General features: G+C 42.5%; 1 protein-coding gene across 2 annotated transcripts in view; it reads right to left on the bottom strand.

Moving 5' to 3' along the window:
- Window positions 1-21507, bottom strand: part of synpra (synaptoporin a) — a 437007-nt gene that overhangs the window by 45522 nt on the left and 369978 nt on the right. The gene's annotated exons all lie outside the window — the stretch shown is intronic.

Raw genomic sequence — 21507 nt, 5'->3', positions numbered from 1 at the left:
AGACCAGACATCCTCTTTCGGCACTGGGTGGCTGTCCTCTTTTGCAGGGGATTGGCGCTGACCACCACTGCTACCGTCTTCCATGCTGGATTTGTCACTTTGCTTGCTGGCCTTCGCCCAGAGTTGGGGACATCACGGCAGGCTTCCACAGCATTCAAAAGGCGTTCCAGGGACGCATCACTGAATCGGGGGCTGCAGTCTTTTTGCCTTTTGGGACATCGTCTTCTGCGCAGCAGTCCTGGGCTGGAAGCACTGAGAGGCGTGCATGCAGCTGCACTTAAAATATGGCGCCCGGCATGAGGAAGCAGCAAGGTGACGGTGTGGAGGGTGAATCAGAGGCTGCGCACCAGCGAAACAGCCTGTTTTCTGGGAATGCATGATTAAGTGGCAGAATTGGGACGATACGGCGTGAAAAGCTGCCATTTCGGCCGGCGGGCAAAACATTCATTTCCCTGTCCGCTGCCGCACTTAGTACTAGTCGGGGATGATTCTGCCCCTTGTTTCCTCTCAAAAAGCTCCCTCTTTCTTTTTGCAATGGTGTATGTCTTATAATCCTATTCTTTATGTTTTATTCTCCGTTTTTATTTGTTTTTCATTCTTGGTCCTTTCTCTTGCTCCCTACCTGTAGGGCTCACCCAGTTTTTTTACTACTAGGATTTATCTCAGTTTTTCTCATACTCTCTTTCTATTTTCCTGTAAGTCTCTTCTTGACCGTCTCTTCTCTCTTTTATATGTTTCTCATTTTCCCTGTTGATTTTATTATAAACCTTACACGATAAACAATTTGCTCCAATGACCTTCCTCAGTAGTTAATATTTAGATGATATATTTGGACAGCTCAGTGACAAAAGGTGAGTAATATGCCCACTGGTAGAAAAAATGAACTAGCTGGCACCTTCACAAAAATTAATTTGGAAATGCAATCTGTGAGGACCTTTAACCTGGAGGCAGTACAGTAAAGAAAAAAATTGTAATTTCTTTAATTTGCTTGTTGAATCTGCAACTGTTTTAAACAATGTTTTAGAAAAAGACTTTTGAGAATTTGCATCAGTTGTAAAGGGATCAATTGTAATTTTCTTGGATAATAAGCAATACTAGTTCATGTAACCTGGTGATCCTTGACCTGGAAGCAGTACCAACAGGAAGGACGTTACAAAAAAAGCCATGTGGTCAGATACAAAGAGGACAGACAAAAAAGCTACTACTGTAAAGGAGCACTGCAACAGGGTAAGAACAGAGAAGGCACATTTGCAAGGAGCTGTGTGTTATACAGTTAAAAGGGGTAGAAAGCTGAAGACAGGATTAGAGCAGAGATTATGAATTGGACAACTCTATGGCTGCGTTTCAGTTTTGCCACAGCTTACCAGACCATTTAACAAGGTTTATTAAAGGAATCAGATATAGGAGTTTCTGGGGAATCTGTGCCATCAAGACTGTCCTGAACCTAGCTAAGGAGGTTCTGCAGGAGTGTGCTGTTTGGGTGTTGACTGTCTCCGGGGGACTGGGAGAGAGTGGAGCTACTGGTGCAGATGACTTGAGGACCAAATCCATTGAGTGAGAAAAGTGAGAGATTTTACATTCCAGAGGTCGAGTTGGAAAGACTGAGATTGGATGTAGTGCCGTATTTGTTCATGGAGTGATATGGATGCTTGTAATCTTCTGAGATAGTCTTTGTTGTATTTGCTTATTCCACGTATAATTTATAACACAATAACACAGGAAGTAGGACCAAGAGTAGGCCATATAGCCCCTCGAGTCTACTATGCCATTCAATTTGATCATGGCTGATCTTGGGCTTCAAAACCATTTCTCTGCCCATTCGCCATATGCCTCGATTCCCCCAGAGGCCAAAAGCCTGCCTAAAATTCTTCAGTGATAGAGTATCCACAATCTTCTGAGGCAGATTTACGGTTGGCAGTCAGGCAAATAGGCCATGTGGCCTTTGGATTTTTGAGGAAACCTCATCCATGAGCGGGATGAGGTTTCTGATGTTAATTAAAAATAAAATAAAAGTTTTTAGAACTCATTTTCAACATGTCCCTATTTATGTGACAGAGTCACATGAGCGGGGACATGTTTTACTTTTTTTTAAAACTTTATTTTTCATGTGGAGAATCTCCAGCTCCCTGAGGCAGCTCTGTGCCTTCAGGGAGCTTTCGATGAGTGCACCCATGCGCATGCGCTGACTTCTGCGCTTGTCCTCCTCCCCCCCCACACCTAAGCAATGTTGAGCGTTTCAGCCCGCGATTCACGCTGGCTGGCCACACTGGCTTGCAGTTGGGGCCCAATTGTGGGCGGCGGACCGTTGCATGACCAGCCCACCACACCTGCCCGACAAGGGGAAAGTCCTCCCCCAGGTCTGCTACATCTATAGGTTCCCCTTTATCTACCTTACTAGTTACATCCTGAAAAAACTCAAATAAATGTGTTAAGCAGGGTAGTAAAACCATGTTGACTTGTTCTAATCATACTATGCTTTTCTAAGTGCATTGTTAATACTTCTTTCATAATAGATTCCAGCATTTTCCCAACAACTGATGTGAGACTAATTGGCCTGTAGTCCCCTGTTTTCTCTCTCCCTCCTTTCATGATAAGTTGAGTAACATTTGACAACTTCCAATATGATGGCACCCTTTCCGAATCCAATTAATTTTGGAAAATCCCAGCCAGCATATCCACTATCTCCGCAGCTATCTCCTTTAGGACACGAGGGTGTAGGCCATCAGGCTCCAGGAATTTGTTGCATTTTAGTTTCTTAAGTTTCTCCAATACTCCCCTCCAAGCCACTCACAATCATGACTTGGAAATATATCGGCGTTCCTTCACTGTTGCTGGGTCAAAATCCTGGAACTTCCTTCCTAACAGCACCATGGGTGTACCTACACCACATGGACTGCAGCGGTTCAAGAAGGCAGCTCACCACCACCTTCTCAAGGGCAATTTGGGATGGGCAATAAATGCTGGTCTAGCCAGCAACTCCCACATCCCATGAATGAATTAACAAAAACCTTTCTCTCAATTGATATTAATTTCTCTAATTTCCTCACTGTTTTGAGCCTTTAGTTTACCGTCTATTGCTGGAATGAAACTTGTGTCTTTTGCTGTGAAGACATACACAAAATATTTGCTCAATACCTCTGCCATTTCCTCATTTCCCATGATAATTTCTCCTGTCTCTGATTCTAACGGACTAACATTTACTTTTGCTACTCTTTTCCTTTTTATATATCTATAAACGCTCTTACAATCTGCTTTTATATTACTGGCTAGTTTACTCTCGTATTCCATTTTTTCCCTTTTTGGTTGCCCTTTGCTGGTTCTTAAAACATTCCCAATCCTCAGACTTGTTATTGCTTTTTGCAATATTGTAAACCTCTTCTTTTAATCTAATACTACCCATAACTTCCTGAGTGAGCCATGGATGGATTTTCCTTCCTGAGTTTTTGCTTTTCAATGGAACTCATTTTTGTTGGACATTTTGAAATGTTTCTTTAAATGTTTCACCTGCTCATTTACAGTCTACATTTCAGTCTACTTATTTAATTTACCTTAGCCAGTTCTCCCCTCATACCTATGTAATTGGCTTTAAGTTTAAGGTTCTTGTTTGTGATTAGAGTATGTCACTTTCAAATTTAACCTGGAATTCAATGGTATTATGATCACTATTTCCCAATGGATCTTTTACTACAACATTACTAATTAACCCTGTTTCATTACACAATACAAAATCTAAGATAGCTTTATCCCTAGTTGGTCCCATAATGTATTGCTCCAAGAAACTGTCACAAAAAACATTCCACAAACTCATCTTCTGGACCACTCTTTCCAATTTGATTGTCCCAGTCTGTATGAAGATTAAAGTACTCCAAAATTATTACATTTCCTATGTTACAAGCTCCAATAATTTCTTGTTTAATACTCTGTCCAATAGTATAACTACCGCTAGGGGCCTATAAACTACTCCCACCAGTGTTTTCTGATATTTGCTATTTCTAATTTCTATCCGTATTGATTCTACTTCATGATCTTCTGAGGCCTGATCCTTTCTCACTAAAGTCCTTATATCATCCTTTACTATCAGGGCTACCCCTCCTCCTTTGCCATTTTGTCTGTCTTTCCAAAATATTGTGTTCCCTGGAATAGTTACTTCCCAACTTCCCAACCTTGATCACCTTGTAACCATGTGTCTGCAATAGTGATCAGATCTAAATCATTTACCACTATTTATATCGCTAATTCATCTACCCTTTTGTAGATGCTTTGTGCATTCAGTTAAATATCTTTTCTTTTCATTTTTTAAATTCTGTTCCCTGCAATGACCTTATTCATTGATGTGCAATTTGTGTTAAACTCTCTGTCCCTTCCTGCTCTGCTTGTCTTTACCCACATTGCTGTACTGCTCTGATGCCTCGAACTTTCTGTTGGATTTGTAAATCTCCCTTAACCCGAATCCCACCCACCCCCTCGCCCCCTTTAGTTTAAACTCCTGTCCACAGCCCTAGTAATTTGATTGGATAGAACACTGGTTCCAGCCAGGTTCAAGTGGAGCCCAATCCCAATGGAATAGCTCATTCTTCCCTGAGTACTGATGCCAATGTCCCATGAATCAAAACCCATTGTTCCCACACCACTCTTTGAGTCATGCATTTATTTCTCCCCCCCACAATGGCAGCAATTCCCCGCTCCTCTCCAATAGCAGCAAATCCTCGCTCCTCTCCAATAGCAGCAATTCCTCGCTCCTTCCCAATAGCAGCAAATCCTCGCTCTTCTCCAATAGCAGCAAATCCTCGCTCCTCTCCAATAGCAGCAAATCGTCGCTCCTCCCAAATAGCAGCAAATCCTCGCTCCTTCCCAATAGCAGCAAATCCTCACTCCTTTCCAATAACAGCAAATCCTCGCTCTTCTCCAATAGCAGCAAATCCTCACTCCTTTCCAATAACAGCAAATCCTCGCTCTTCTCCAATAGCAGCAAATCCCCGCTCCTCTCCAATAGCAACAAATCCCCGCTCCTCTCCAATAGCAACAAATCCTTGCTCCTCCCAAATAGCATCAAATCCCCGCTCCTCTCCAATAGCAGCAAATCCTCACTCCTCTCCAATAGCAGCAAATCCTCGCTCTTCTCCAATAGCAGCAAATCCTCACTCCTCTCCAATAGCAGCAAATCCTTGCTCCTCCCAAATAGCATCAAATCCCCGCTCCTCTCCAATAGCATCAAATCCCCGCTCCTCTCCAATAGCATCAAATCCCCGCTCCTCTCCAATAGCATCAATTCCTCGCTCCTTCCCAATAGCAGCAAATCCTCGCTCCTCCCAAATAGCAGCAATTCCTCGCTCCTTCCCAATAGCAGCAAATCCTCGCTCTTCTCCAATAGCAGCAAATCCTCGCTCCTCCCAAATAGCAGCAAGTCCTCGCTACTCCCAAATAGCATCAAATCCTCGCTCCTCTCCAATAGCAGCAAATCCTAGCTCCTCCCAAATAGCAGCAATTCCTCGCTCCTCCCAAATAGCAGCAATTCCTCGCTCCTCCCAAATAGCAGCAATTCCTCGCTCCTTGTCAATGGCAGCAATTCCTTGCTCCTATTCAATAGCAGCAATTCCTCGCTCCCCCCAATAGCAGCGATTCCCCGCTCTTCCTCAATAGCAGCAAATCCTTGCTCCTTTCCAGTTGCAGCAAATCCTCGCTCCTCCCAAATAGCAGCAATTCCCCCCCTCCTCTCCAATAGCAGCAATTCCACCCCCTGCTCGCCAACAGCAGCAAATCCTCGCTCTTCCCCAATAGCAGCAATTACCCCCCCCTCTCCAATAACAGCAATTCCCCTCCCTCCTCTCCAATAGCAGCAATTCCCCCCCTCCTCTCCAGTAGCAGCAATTCCCCCCTCCTCCTCTCCAGTAGCAGCAATTCCCCCCCGTCCTCTGCAGTAGCAGCAATTCCCCCCGCTCCTTCCCAATGGCAGCAATTCCCCGCTCCTCCCCAATAGCAGAAATTCCCTGCTCCTACCCAATGGCAGCAATTCCTCGCTCCTTCCCAGTAGCAGCAATTCCCCGCTCCTTCCCAATAGCAGCAATGCCCCGCTCCTCGCCAATAGCAGCAATTCCTCGCTCCTCTCCAATGGCAGCAATTCCCTGCTCTTCCCCAATAGCAGCAATTCCCCCCCCCGCTCCTCTCCAATAGCAGCAATTCCCCTCTCTTCTCTCCAATAGCAGCAATTCCCCCCTCCTCTCCAATAGCAGCAATTCCCCCCCTCCACCCCAATAGCAGCAATTCCCCCCCTCCTCCCCAATAGCAGCATTTCCCCCCTCCCTCTCCAATGGCAGCAATTCCTCGCTCCTCCCCAATGGCAGCAATTCCCCCTCTCCTTCCCAGTAGCAGCAATTCCCTGCTCCTTCCCAATGGCAGCAATTCCCCGCTCCTTCCCAATGGCAGCAATTCCTCGCGCCTCTCCAATAGCAGAAATTCCCCGCTCCTCTCCAATAGCAGAAATTCCCCGCTCCTCACCAATAGCAGCAATTCCCCGCTCCTCCCCAATAGCAGCAATTCTCCGCTCCTCTCCAATAGCAGCAACTACCCCCCTCCTCCCCAATGGCAGCAGTTCCTTGCTCCTTCCCAATGGCAGTAATTTCCAACTCTTGAACCTCCACTTGCTGGTATCATCACTTTCTATTTGCTCTCTCCTCCCACCCATCTCTCCTTGTTCTATTTTCTATTTCTCCCACACGACTTCCCTCCTCTCCACCCTACTCTCTCATTCCCCTCCTCCCCCCGACGTACCTCTTCTCTCTGTTCCTTTCTTCCTTCTTTCTCCCCATCTTCCTTCTCTGCTTCAACCCCTTCCTCCTCTTCTTCCTCCCTGTCTCCTTCCTCCCCTCTCTTGCCACTCTCTCAGCTCCTGTCTCCCTCAAACCCTTTCCTCCTCCCCTTCTCTTTTTCTCCTTCCCTTTCCCTCTCATCTGCTACTTCATTTCCTCCTTTCCCTGCCTTGACCTAATTATCCTCTATCCTCTATATCTTCTTGACCTGAATACTGTACTTGGTCTTGACTCCCCATGTGCAACACTGAGGTCGATTGGCTAGTAACATAAAAAAACTGCTTTAGCTTCTGCTTATTACAATCAATCTTACCAAGTTTGTACTAGATTAGATACTTGACGACAATGTATATTTATATGTGGTTCTCTCAGTTAGTAATATTACTAAGTACACTTTAGGTCAAGCACAGTAAATGCCATTCCCGTGTCATGTTCCTAAGATACTGTATTCCACCTAAACTCATTAACATTATGACAAGCTAATCCATTCTACAGTGACACAGTTCAGTTCTTTCAGGGTTGGAGATTGCAGATTATGCTGAAGAAATTTATTCTCTGGTGATTACATTAAGATTCCCTTAACTCATCTGATTTGTTAGCTTCAATAGCCAACACTAATTAGCAATCTTCTATACTTATGTTTAAACTAGATTAAAAGCTTGCTCTCTGCGGATGTTACTATCTGAGGCACATTGCCAAAAAGTTTTCAAAAATGTCAAAAAATGAATGAAAAGAACCTCCAGTAATAGTAATGTTTAATTGAAGTGGAAAATATATGTAGAAAATTAGTTTATTGGCAAACTACAAACCATGGTTTAAATCTGTAACAAACCACCAGTTTTATTTTGATAACTGGCATGACTGATATCTCCATTTTGAGATTCTAATATTTATTACAAAAAGATCTTTTAGCATGTCTGAGTCAACAAGAACAACTTATTTTTATATTGCGCCTTAACATAATAAAACATTCCAAGGTGCTTCATTGGAGCATTATAAAACAAAGGATGACACTGAGCCACATAGGGAGATATTAGGTCAGATGGCCAAAAGCGTGGCCAGAGAGGTAGGTTTTTAGGAGTACCTTAAAGGAGGAAAGCAAGGTAGAGAGGCAGAGAGGCGGAAGGGAATTTCAGAGTCAAGTCAATCTGTTCTTATGCATTACTTTCCGTTGCTATGTGATTTTATAAGTAGAATGCAATTTTTTTTTTCAATATTTGTGTCCTTGTTTGCCCATCTTCAAGGCAATACCAGGGAAAGAGTTCCCTAAGCATGCCTGTGCTACCTTCTTGGATATGGGAGTGACACCAGAGGACTGGAGAATTGCAAATGTTACATCCCTGTTTTTAAAAAAAAGGGATTGGGATAAACCTGGCAACCACAAGGAAGTCAGAGAAATAATCTAGGATTAAATTAATTGGCATTTAGAACAGGATGGGAATAATAAATGAAAGTCCATTCAGATTTGTTAAAGGCAAATTGTGTTTAACTTGATTGAGTTGTTTGAAGAGAGAAGGTTGGTGAGGATATTGCAGTTGATGTTATGTATATGAGCTTTCAAAAGTGATAAAGTGCCACATGATACGCTTATCAGCAGGATTAAAGAAACAGTGTCAGCATGGAGATAAAATTGGATCAGGGACAGAAAGCAAAGTGTGCGGAGTTCACAGTGGTGTTTCCCAGGTGTTGGTATTGGGACTACTGCACTTTTGGATATATTAATGACCTGGACTAAGGTGTACAGGGCATAATATCAAAGTCTGCAAATGATACAAACCTCAGAAATGTAGTAAATGCGGAAGATAATAACAGATTTCAACAGGACACGGACAGACTGGTGAAATGGACAGATACAAGATAGATGGAATTTAATACAGAGAAGTGTGAAATAATACATTCTGGCAGGAAGAATAGGAAGAAGCTAAAATACAACTTTAAAGCAGATGCAGGAAGGTGACAGGACAAGTTGACAAACACTGTTAAAAAACATATGGGGCCCTTGGCTTTATGAATGGAGGAATACAGTACAAAAGCAAGGAAGTTATGCTAAACCCTTGTAAACTCTGGTTAGCCCTTAGCTGGAGCATTGTGTTCAATTCTGGGCACCAAACTTTAGGAAGGATGTCATGGCCTTGGAGAGAGTGCAGAAGAGATTTACTAAAATGGTATCAGGGATAATGGACTTCAGTTATGTGGAGAGACTGGAGAAATGGAATTGTTCTCCTTAGAGCAGAGATGGTTAAGAGGAGGCTTGTTAGAGGTGTTCAAATTCATGAATTGTTTGGTAGAATAAATAAGGATAATTTGTTTTTAGTAGCAGAAGAATCTTAAGGTGATTGACTAAAGAACCAGAGGTGACAAGGGGAAATTTTTTTTACTCTGCAAGTTGTTGTGATCTGGAGTGCACTGCCTGAAAAAGTGGTGGAAATGGATTCAATAGTAGTATTCAAATGAAAATTGGATAAATACATGAAGGGCAAAAATAGAGGGCTATGGGAAATTGTGGAGCTCTATCAAAGAGCCATCATGATCTCCTGATCTATATTATTTTATCATTCTAAATACCATTCTCCATTTGGGAAGCTAGACAGTTGTTTTTTTCTTTTTCTTCTTAAGCTCTCTGCCCAAAGGCAGGTCCTTGGCAATTATTTACCTAACCATGGCAAAGTGCCGTGCTTTTTTACTACAGGTTAGAGCAAGGAGGCAGACCCCAGCCACAATGGGGATCAAACCCTGTGCTGTTGGCATTAATCTGATCCACACACTATCCATCTAGCCAGCTGAGCTAACCGCTTCCCAGACAGTGAGTACTGGCAGCATATTCACCCATGAAGGGAATTAAGCCTCAGCCTGATTCCAGACTCATAAAATGTACAATAGCACATACCCTAAAGCAGAGGTCATTAGATACCCTTACTATAGCCAAGAGCCACTGCAGGCAATCATGTAGGCACTCCACCCAATCCTCTGAGATCAGCTAACTCTGTATAGGCAGGGATTGAATTTGAGACTTTTTTGGCTCAATCCTAGATTGGATGACTTATTCCACTAGCTAATAGAGATAAACGCAGGCAAACTGCTTATCAGCTATACTAATAAATATGTGTTGAATTGCTAAGGCAAACACAGCACTGTCACATTTTGTTTCAGGAAATGTTTCTCATGCAGAAGGTGATAACAACTGGAATATTTTTGTCAGAAATGGTCTCCGAATTTTCTATAAATCCCTCTGCCATCTTTAGAGAGCAAAAAATTTCACTAAACTGTATGATAACTGTATGTGGGTCTAAGATTAGTATTTTAAACTTAAATAAGGGCAACTATGTGGGCATGAAAGCTGAGCTAGCTGAAGCGAACTGGGATACTAGGCTGGGGATGGTAGGGGATAAATCAATAGTGAAGCGGTGGCAGGCATTTAAGGGGATATTTCAGAATACTCAGAACAAGTATATTCGTACTATAAAGAAAAATTCTAAGGGGAGGACCCACCATCTGTGGTTAACTAAAGAAGTTAAGGAAGCATCAAACTTAAGGTAAAAACATATAACTGCGCAAAGATGAGTGGCAGGTCAGATGATTGGTCAGAGTATAAAGAACAGCAGAGAATGACTAAAGGGTTAATCAGGGGAAAGAAATTAGAGTATGAGAGGAAGCTAGCTAGAAATGAAAAAAAGGATAGCAAGAGTTTCTAAAGCTATCTTAAAAGGAAAAGAGTAGGTAAAGTGAGTGTTGGTCCTCCAGCGAGTGACAGTGTGGAGTTAATAGTAGATAATAAGGAAATAGCGGATGAAATGAACATATATTTGCTTCTGTCTTCATTATAGAGGATACAAAAAACATTCCAGTAATAACTGTAAATCAGGAAATGGAAGGGAGAGGGGAACTTGGTGAAATTACAATCACTAAGGAAGTGGTACTGAGCAAACTGATGGAGCTGTGGGCTGGCAAGTCTCCAGGTCCTGATGGACTTCATCCTAGGGTCTTCAAAGAGGTGACTAATGAGGTAGTAGATACATTGGTATTAATTTTCCAAAATTCCTTAGATTTTGGAAAGGTTCCATCAGACTGGAAAGAAGCAAATATAACCCTTCTATTTAAGAAGGGAGTGCAGCAGAAAATGGGAAACTGTAGGCCAGTTAGCTTGATGTCTGTTTAGGAGAAGGTGTTAGAATCAATCATTAAGGAGGTTATAGCTGGGCACTTAGGGAAACTCAAGGTAATCAGGAAGAGGCAGCATGGTTTGTGAAAGGGAAATCACGTTGTGATCAATTTATTGGAGTTCTTTGAAGGAGTCACATGCATTGTGGATAAAGGGGAGCCTGTAGAGGTGCTGTACTTAGACTTCCAGAAACCATTTGATAAAGTGCCACATCAAAGGTTATTGTGGAAAATAAAAGCTCATGGTGTAGGGGGTAACATATCATTCTAACATATGCATTCCACAGAGAGAATGCATAAATGGGTCTTTTTCTGATTGGCAGGATGTGATGAGTGGAGTCCCACAGGGGTCTGTGCTAGGGCCTCAACATTTTACAATTTATATCAATAACTTAGGTGAGGAGAGTGAAGGCATGGATAGCTAAATTTTCAGATGACACAACAATAGATAGGGAAGTATGTTGTGAAGAGGACATAAAGAGGTTGTGGACAGATATAAATAGGTTGAGTGAGAAGGGAAAAGTCTGGCAGATGGAGTATAATGTAGGAAAATGTGAAGTTGTTCACTTGGCAGGAAGAGTAAAAAAGCGAAGTATTACTTAAACAGAGAATGGCTGCAGAATTCCGAGGTGCAGAGGGATCTAGATGTTCTAGTGTATGAGTCACAAACAGTTAGTATGCGGATACAGCAAGTAATTAAGAAGGCTTTATTATGAGAGGAATTGAGCATTAAAGCCAGGATGTTATGCTTAAGTTATACAGGGCATTGGTGAGACCACATCTCGAATACTGTGTGCAGTTTTGGTCTCCTTATTTAAGGAAGGATGTAAATGCGTTGGAAGCGGTTCAGAGGAGGTTTACTAGATTGATATCTGGAACAAGCGGGTTGTCTTACGAGGAAAGGTTAGACAGACTGGGCTTGTTTCCACTGGAGTTTAGAAGAGTGAGGGGTGACTTGTTTGAAATATATAAGATCCCGAACACCTTGACAAGGTGGGCGTTGAAAGGATGTTTCTTCTTACGGGTGAATCCAGAACTAGGGGGCACTGTTTTAAAATTAGTGGTTGCCCTTTTAGGACAGAGATAAGGAAAACATTTTTCTCTCAGAGGGTTATACGACTTTGGAACTCTCTGCCTCCCAAGGCGGTGGAGGCAGGGTCATTGAATATCTTTAAGGCAGAGGTAGATAAATTGTTAGGAAAGGAATCAAAGGTTATTGGAGGTAGATGGGAATGGTGAACTCAAAACACAAAGAGATCAGCTATGATCTTATTGAATGGCGAAGCAGGCTCAAGGAGTCGAATGGCCTACTTCTGCTCATATTTTGTATGTTCATAATGGTTAAGGGGGTGCAAAAGAGATGGAGATGGATAAATAATAAAGACAGTGACAATAGTTAGCAAACATGCTCTATGCCAGCCTGTTGGCCAGCTGTAAAGTGCTGTGGGTGGGATAAACAAAAAATGGGACTTCCGCCACTCACAGGAAAGGAAGTTCCACCCTCTGGAGCTGCCAACTAATCTGATTGGCTGGCAGCTCCATCAGTCCTGCAATGCCAAGAGCCATCAGTGGCCATTGCCGCGCCTACAAGAGAAAAAGGAAGAGGGCCCATGGATCCAGGTAATTCCTGGGGTCTTGGGCGAGGAGGGTTTGGACAGGCCAGGGAGGGAGGGGGGGTGGGGTGGAGGTGGGGTTGGTTTGATCTTGAGGCCGCCCCCCTGATCTACAAAGGGCAGACCCCAAAGATGGAACCTTCCCCTTTCCTTCTCACCCTTTGAGGAACTTTAGGAAAACATTGAGCTGCCTGCTCCTGCCCCACTGCCCACGCCAAACATTTTATAGCATGGGTGGTGTATTATCAGGGTCAATTGGCTTGATAACAAGCCTAATCGACCCTTCATTACTTATTTGAATATGGTGGGTGGGCTGCTGATTCTGGCGCCTGCCCACCCCTTCCGTATTATGGGGTGAGCTCGGGGGTGGTTGTGGGGTAAAGTGAAGTGATGAACATTGGAAGCAGAAGGCCCAGTTAAGGTACGTTTACTTTGAGCGCAGGAAGTTGAGGGGTGAGTTAATTGAGATGTTTCAAATGATGAAAAGTTCAATAGCATAGGGACAGAGAAGTTATTTCCTCTGATGGGGGATCCAGAACAATCTTAAAATTAGAGCTAGATCAATCAGGAGTGAAATCAGGAAGAACTTTTTCACAGAAAGGGTAGTGGAAATCTGGAATGCTTCCCCCAAACGTCGGGAAGTGTTGGGCCAATGGACATTTTCAAGACTGAGATCAGCAGAGTTTGTGCAAGATTCATGGATCAACGACAGGCAAATGGGGTTAAGCTGCAGATTGGTCATGATCTAATTAAATGATGGAACAGGTTTGCTGCATGGCTTGAATGTTCCTTTGTTCCTAATTCTTCAAATGGTTTTGGAAAAGTTCTATCCCTTAACGTTCAATCCCATGAACAATAAGACATGACACCCATCAGGCCCCATTTTCTGCTGTTATATTGTGAATACTTTGCAGACAATTTAACTTCTGTAAACTGTCTACAAAGATAATTTAGTAGCCAGTTGATGCTAAGTAATGCTGATATACATTTTTAATGTGGTTGGTAAGTTTTATTAGTGCTACAAACAATTTAATGCCTTTGCACAGCAGGAGAAAGGCAAAAAAATCTATAAATTCACTAATTAGGAAGAATTTTGCAAAAATGTGAATAATTATAGGACAAGAGATGACAGGTGATTGAAATGAGTACTGCACTCCTTTACATTCTGCAATATTATCTTTTACATAATTACAACACTTACTTTAGTTTAAGGCAGCTGATGGGAGAAAGAATACCACTCAGAGTTACTGCTGACAGAAAGTGTAGGCTTGTTCTGTGTAATTATTTTTAATGTCTGTCATATAATCAAATTATATGTTAATTCTGCACAATTTAGGTAACATAGTTTCAAAGAGCATTCTGCACCACTCTACGCAGAGTCTGACGTTAACTTCTTCTATACGACCATAAAATGTTTGCAGTCTTTTGGCTGGCAGATGTGGGCAATAATGCAGCTAGAAATACTGGAAATTATATGATTCCTCATTCTCGCCATCACTATGACCCCAGGCCTATCGCTGTGCAGGTGGAGAGAATACTGAGTTGGTCAATTTAAAATGCAAATTGAGGTCCTACTGAGCAACCCGACTGACATTTTAGGAGAATACTCTGGGTGGACCGTGCACCACACATTCTCTATCCAGTATAAGCTGGTACTTCAGTGGAAGATGTTTGTGGATTTTTGAAGGACCAGGAGAAGAGGCTGCGCTGCTCCAGGTTCCACAAACACACTGTGGGACGTTGTCAGTCTCCCTCATTCTTGCCTCTCTGCTCCACTGCAGCCACTGAGGTCACAACAGCCCAACATTCTTGTGGTCCAAAATCAGCCACCTCAGGCCGCCTCAATGGTGTACACAACATGTTGGGCAAATTCAAATGAAAGCCCAGGCCTTAAAATCATGGCAATCTCTTAGCCAGCTTGCATTGCTGGTCATCTTCCCAAAAGACAAATTTTACCCAAGGTTTCAAATAGGTAGACAAAATAGCTGTGGATGGCAGTGCCCATCTATCCAGTTTCAGTTCATCCATCAAAACTCACCTACAGATCTCCATTTGAGTATAATTCTTGTAAGCTCTTTCCACTCCTCCAGAGTGTAAATGCCTTCCTCCTGCCTTGTGACCAAATTGGACAGGGTATTCAAGATGTAACTAACTAAGATGAAATACAGATGCACAATGTCCTCTACTCTTTTCCTGTATAGTTCACAGGTCCCAGCCTACAAAACTCAAAATAGTGCAATTCAAAATTAATGTGCAACTAAAAACAATTTGAATACAGACTTATGAAAAGGCCACTGATTCAAGGTAACTGAATTTATTTATTTTTATTGCAATGGATTTCAGGATACTTATTACGGCTTTTTGATTACCTTCTGCAATGCCTATGACATATGAAAAGTAGTTACAATGGGAGTGCATTGGGATATAAACTTACCATGACTTAAGCTGCAGCAATAACCAATATTCCACCACTATATTATGGCTGGAGTGGGGGGTGGGGTTCACCTGGAAATCAGGCATTTCACATTTTGGTACTGATGCATTTAGACATTTTTGAAGAAAGATCTGATGGTCTAGAGTCATGGTACCCCAGGAAATTTTGATTATGGATACTTTTTGCTATATTTTTCATTATTTTCAAGTGTGCTGTGATTTAATTTTTGAAGCCAAAGTAATTTATTCTGAATTGGCTTTTATAAATAAAATGTTAAATAGAAAGTGCTTGTTATGAGTCACAGTTGACCGTTGATCTTTGTACATCAGAAGTGAATGCAACACAAAAGCCCTACATGTAAACTGGTGTCACAACTGAAGGAGGTGATGATTTAAATAATTATGAAAATGTAAATCATCACAGTCTATATACTTACTTACAAAATCATGAAATTATTGAAACAGACATAAATAATTTAACATTTGAATGCAAAAACCATTGATGGAAAGAACACAACAACTAGTATATCATAGCACACCTCAATCGTGAGAAGATGTCTCAATGAAATTTAAATGAAGGAAAATATAACAACTATTCAATAAGTTATTGCACAAGACTATTAAGCAAACTTTTAAACACTTTTATGTATTTGCTTTTCCCTATTCAACCTGTCATTCCCCAGTTTGCAAAAGCACTCCGTTGTGACCGTGGAAATTTTAATATACATCAGAAACAATGTATATAATACGGTATGCCTGCAGAGAAGCATAGGGAAGATGAGCAGTCCTGGAACTTCATGCAATGTTATTCCCTACCTCAACATGCACACATGTAACATTAACCTTGCAATGTTGTTCTTATTTTTTCATGGGATGTGAGCATTTATTGCACATCCCTAACTGCCCTGGAGAAGATGGTGGTGAGTCATCTTCTTGAACCACTGTAGTCCATGTAGGTAAGCCCAGAGTGCTGTTAGGGTGGGAGCTCCAGGATTTTTACCCAACGACAGTGAAGGAACGGCAACATAGTTCCAAGTCAGGATGATGTGTGACTTGCAGGGGAACTTGCAGGTGGTGACGTGCCCATGTGTCTACTGTCCTTGATCTTCTAGTTGGTACGGGTCTTGTGTTTGAAAGGTGTTATTGTAGGAGCCTTGGCAAGTTGCTCCAGTGCATCCAGTAGATGGTACAAGCTGGTGCCACCTTGTACTGGCGGTGGATGGAGTGAATGTTTAAGATCATGGCTGGGGTGCCAATCAAGCGAGTTGTTTTGTCCTGGATGGTGTCGAGTTTCTTGCGTGTTGTTAGGCCTACACTCATCCAGGCGAATGGAGACTCTGATCTGATGTTGAAAAGAATTCCATTGTTGAAGCAGCTGCAGATGGTTTGGCCTAGGACACAGCCCTCAGGGACTCCTGACATGATGTCCTGGTGCTAAGATGGTTGGCCTCCAACAACTACAACTATCTTCCTTTGTGCTAACTCCAGCCAGGGAGTTTTCCCCCTAGTTCCCAATGACTTCAATTTTGCTAAGGCTCCTTGGTGCTGCACTAAGTTAAATGCTGCCTTGATGCCCAGAGCAGTCACTCTCATCACACCTCTGAAATTCAACTCTTTATTCTGTCTTTTTCAGCAAGGCCATAAATAAGGTCAGGAGCCCAGTGGCCCTGGCAGAATCCAAAATGAACATCAGTGAGCAAGTTATTGGTGAGTAAGTGTTACTTGATAGCACTATCAACAACACCTTCCATCACTTGCTAATGACAGTAGACTGATGGGGCAGTAAATTTGTCCTGCTTTTTGTGACAGGACATATCTGGACAATTTTCCACATTGCCGGGTAGTGTTGTAGCATCCTAATTTCCCAGAACAAAGTCTGCGCTGTGCTATAAGTAAATGAGTTTGGTTCCGCTCTTCAGTGCACCTCCAACAGGATAAAACATTTTTCTAATGATACAGAGGTCTTTTGTTCCTCCAATGATGAGAATTAAAATGAAACGGAAAATTGCCGCTTGCAATCACAGGTGATCTATGTTTACTAGATGTGGAGTAGTTGGAAAATCAGTCACAGAGTCCAAATGTTAGAAATGCACCCAGAGGCTGCTGCCTTGAATTTTCTAACTGGATAGACTAGAGCATCAAAGGCTTCTGCAGCTGAAGTCTGTGAACCTCATCGGAACTTTCTGAAACATGTTAATAAAGCAACAGATAATGATCTGCAGCACAGAAGCTGTTAAATATTATGTATCCTAACTATTGCAAGTGACAGGGAAATAATGCTGTTTGTTTTTCTTTTAAAAACTAAATGTTTAGTTCTTACTTCGTTTCTGTATCTTTCAATGGTTTTTGGGCCAGTTCTCAGTTTGCTGCTGATTTTTGTTGCTCACTTGTTTGGACTATTCTAAGGACCTGCTTTGACTTGAATTTAACAAATGATTAAAACCTACCGTTTTGGAAAAATCAAAGGCAGCTCACTAGAATGTAGGCATGGACAATTTTTTCTATTCTTTCAAGGGATGTGGGCGTCATTGGCAAGGCCAGCATTTGTTCCCCATCCCTAATTGCCCTCGAACTGAGTGACTTGCTCAGCCATTTCAGATGGTAGTTAAGAGTCAACAATGCAGTGGGTCTGGAGTCACATGTAGGCCGGGGTGGGTTCACCTGAAGGATAGTATTGAAGCAGGTGGGTTTTCACAACAATCAATGAAAGTTGTCACGGTCACAATTACTGAGACTAGCTTTATATTCCAGCAGTCATGGTGGGATTTGAACACATGTCTCCAGAGTGTTAACCTGGACTTCTGGATTATGAGTCTAGTGACATTACCACTCTGCCACCATCTTTCTCTAATCAGCAAAAATCAGTAGGCAACTAAGAACTTGCCTTAAAGCCGTTGAAAGCTTCAGAAATACAGTAAAGTGGTTCTTTGGTCAAATCCACACCAGAAAAGCATTCAGGGTAGTTTAATTTCTCAGAGGCATCCTAAAACAAGTGTTAGACCCCTCCTCAGTACATGCACGGAGGCTGGCCTGGATGTCTGAAAATTGTATGCTGCCAGTGGCGTTTTCCAGTGGCCCTGGACAATTTTCCACATTGCTGGGTAGATGCCAGTGTTGTACTATCCTGATTTCCTGCAGAATAAAGTCTGTGCTGTGCTCTAAATATATGAGTATGGCCCAGCTCTTACAGTGCACCTCCTACAGAATAAAAAATATTTTTAATGATTCAGAGGTTTTCTGTTCCTCCAATGATGAGAATTAAAATGAAACAAAAAATTTCCACGCAGAATTACAGGTGATCTATGTATACTGGATGTGGAGTAGTTGAAAACTCAGGCACAGAGTCCAAGTTTTAGAAATGCATCCACTGGAGCATATCCCAGTTTGGTAAACTTAATATGGGATTTGAATGTCTAGGATGGAGAATCAACAAAAGAGAAGGAAAAATTATAATGCAAATAATAGGGACAAAAGCACAAAGGAGTCTCCAATGTGATTGAAGTGGGGGAGAGGGTGAAGAGAAGTGATTACACAAGGGAATGGGAGGGGGATCTGTCCTATTTCCCTGATTGCTTCTCATTGATAATGCGGTGGATGGCTTGTCAGCATGAAACATAGGGCAGATTTCCCAGTCACCGTGTGGGGGCGGGACCCGCACGCCAACGCGTCAAATGACGCGGGATGATGTCGGGCGGAACTCCCAATGTCACCCCATGTCATTTCAATTTTCAGGTCGGTGGGGGTGCAGCCGAATCAGCTGTGTGCCCGCCGACCTGTCAATGGCCACTTGAGGTCATTTAAAAAGTAATTGCACTAGTTAAAGGACCTGCCCATCCAACCTTAAGGTTGGCGGGCAGGCCGGGAGCCCTGGAAAACTTCAGAAAAAGCATGAAACCTCATCCACGGGCGGGATGAGGTTTCATGGAGGTTTTTAAAAATTTAATTAAAATTTTATTAAAAGTGATGGACATGTCCCAACTCATGTGACAGTGGCAGCACTTATCCTCAGGGAGGTGAGTGCACTCTTTCGCGCATGCGAGCTCACTCTTGGCTTAAGGAATCCACCCCCCCTCCACCCGCACAGGAAGCGCATAGCGCTTCCTGGCGGATGTCACGCTGGGCGAGCCTTAATTAGCCCACCCATGTAAAATGGCGACGCGCCACCGATCGGGGGCGCCGATCGGAGGTGCACCTGCACGCGCCCGCTCCTGAACATCCCCCCCAACAGGGGGAAAATTCTGCCCATGTTCCCCAATCTGCCAAATGAGAGGTGGGAAATCAATTGCCCCCTGTAGATTATGAATCATGCATCAGCTTAAAGTGGAGGTGAGGAAAGTGGAGATGGAGGAAGATGACTGGGGACAAGAATTGGTTTGAGCAGGACCTTGAGATTTCAGATTTAGGTCATCCAAAATTCTGCTGTTTGGGTCCTTACTTGTACTAACTCCCACATACCTATCACCCCTGTGCTCACTGATGCACACTGGCTCCCAGTCAAGCAATCCCTTGACTTTAAGATTCTCATCCTTGTCTTCAAATCCCTCTTGGGCATTACCCCTCCCTATCTCTGTAATCACCTCCAGACCCATAACCCTCGAAGACATCAGAGCTCATCTAATTCTGACCACTTAAGAATCCCTGGTTTAAATTTCTCCACCATTGGTGGCAATGCCTTCAGTTGCTTAGGCCCAAAGTTTCAGAATTTCCTCCTTAAACCTCTCCACCTTTCTATCTCTCTTTCCTCCTGTAAGAAGCTCCTTAAAACTTACCTCTTTGAGCAAACTTTTGGCCATCTGGCATATTGCAGCTTGGTGTCAAATTTTGCTTTATAACATTCCTGTGGAGTGCTTTGGGATGTTTAATTATGTTAAAGTCACTATATAAATATAAGTTATTATTGTTGTTTATACAGATTCTGAATGACCAAGTTCACGAGTAAATGGTAGTCCTCTTTTCTTTGGATGGACAACGTATGGTGAAGATGCATGGTGAGAATGTGTGCTGCATTTACTGCAGGAACTGGCTGCAATACAGAAAGTAATTTAATGAACTCACCAGTGTCATGTCCCAGTATAGTGTAAACTTTCAGTCAATACTTATAAAATTGGACACACACAGACTATTAAAATTGCTGCTGCAAATCATGTGGCCTTTAGCATTTTGAGCTTTAGACAGTCCTAAGTCTCATGTGAATACCTACTTAAATATTAACATTGATAGCCATGTGGTGAATTCACACATCCCTTTGTTTAAGGATGGATCTACACAAAAGGACTATAGAATTCTAGCCGACCTGACTCTCTGTTTCACCCTGAATAAAAGGAAGCATCAAAACTCAATGTGTGTAAGACGGATGTGAATGGATCCTATCAATTGTCCATTGTATTATGATGGCTTCCCTCATCCAAACTAGGATGCATGAATCTCAAGGTGTCAAATGACAACATGGGATGATTGGAATCAACATATATACCACCCTTTGTTGGAAAAAATACTTTCACTTGTGGAAGTCACAAGGTGAGGGAACCATTTTTGTGGTCTGCTTTTTAAACCAGCAAGGAGCTGCTTGCAGGCAGAGAGTTCCACCAAAAACCATCGAACTAGCTGCAAGTCAGCCAGCAGCCAAGGTAATTAACAGCAAATCCTTGAATGCGGGAGACCTCACCCGAGAGAAGGACTCTCCAACCTGTTTTGGTTAAAGTTCATCTGAGAACCAACGACCTAGATATTTGACTACCAGGAACCGCACAGCCCACTGAGAATCCTTTGCTTTACAAGACTTTCACTTCAACTTAAACATCAACTTCGTCTAAGAAACTACAAGCCTGTCACAAAAGAGACTGAGATACTTATTGTTGTGGGGTGTTGGTTACAGACCAGTATGTCTTAAAAAAAGCTTCCGTTGTCTTCTGTAGGTTAACTGTAGTCTTTATTAACTACTAGAATTATCTACACATGTACAGTGAAGAGTACAAGCTAGGAGCTGTCTCCATGCTTAGATCTACACACATCTCTGTACAACACCACACTGACCCCTGGGTCTGGGTCATCTGCCTTCTTACATCACATGTATGGGAGGTAGTATACTCAATCCCACAATAACCCTATAAGTACCAGACCCTTATACTACACTTATAAGCTGTAACAGTATATTACCTTCATCAGTATCTAACCTTCGTGTGTGTGAGAGTCTGTGTGACAGGAGTGAGTGAATTGTTGCACCAAATTCGGGGTAAGAGTGTGATAATAATTAGTCTTCTTTATTTTTAAAGGCACAAACAGATTGCTTCTTGAATTATTTAATTAGGACACTCACTCTGAGGAGAAGCAACCGCACACCTCTTACAAACAAACATACTGACCACGGGCAGAAAAAGAAAGACATAAATTCTGTCCGTGACATCAGGAAAGCAAAAATAAGAATCATCTTCCCATTTTCTTTTTGCACAGCTTGGCATTAACCACAGAACATAAGAATTAGGAGCAGGAAAAGATCA

This window comes from Cetorhinus maximus, chromosome 6, assembly GCF_964194155.1.
Source record: "Cetorhinus maximus chromosome 6, sCetMax3.hap1.1, whole genome shotgun sequence".
Classification (NCBI taxonomy): Eukaryota; Metazoa; Chordata; class Chondrichthyes; order Lamniformes; family Cetorhinidae; genus Cetorhinus; species Cetorhinus maximus.
The sequence above is the reverse complement of the archived record's forward strand: the minus strand, read 5'-3'. Positions and strand labels throughout refer to the sequence as shown.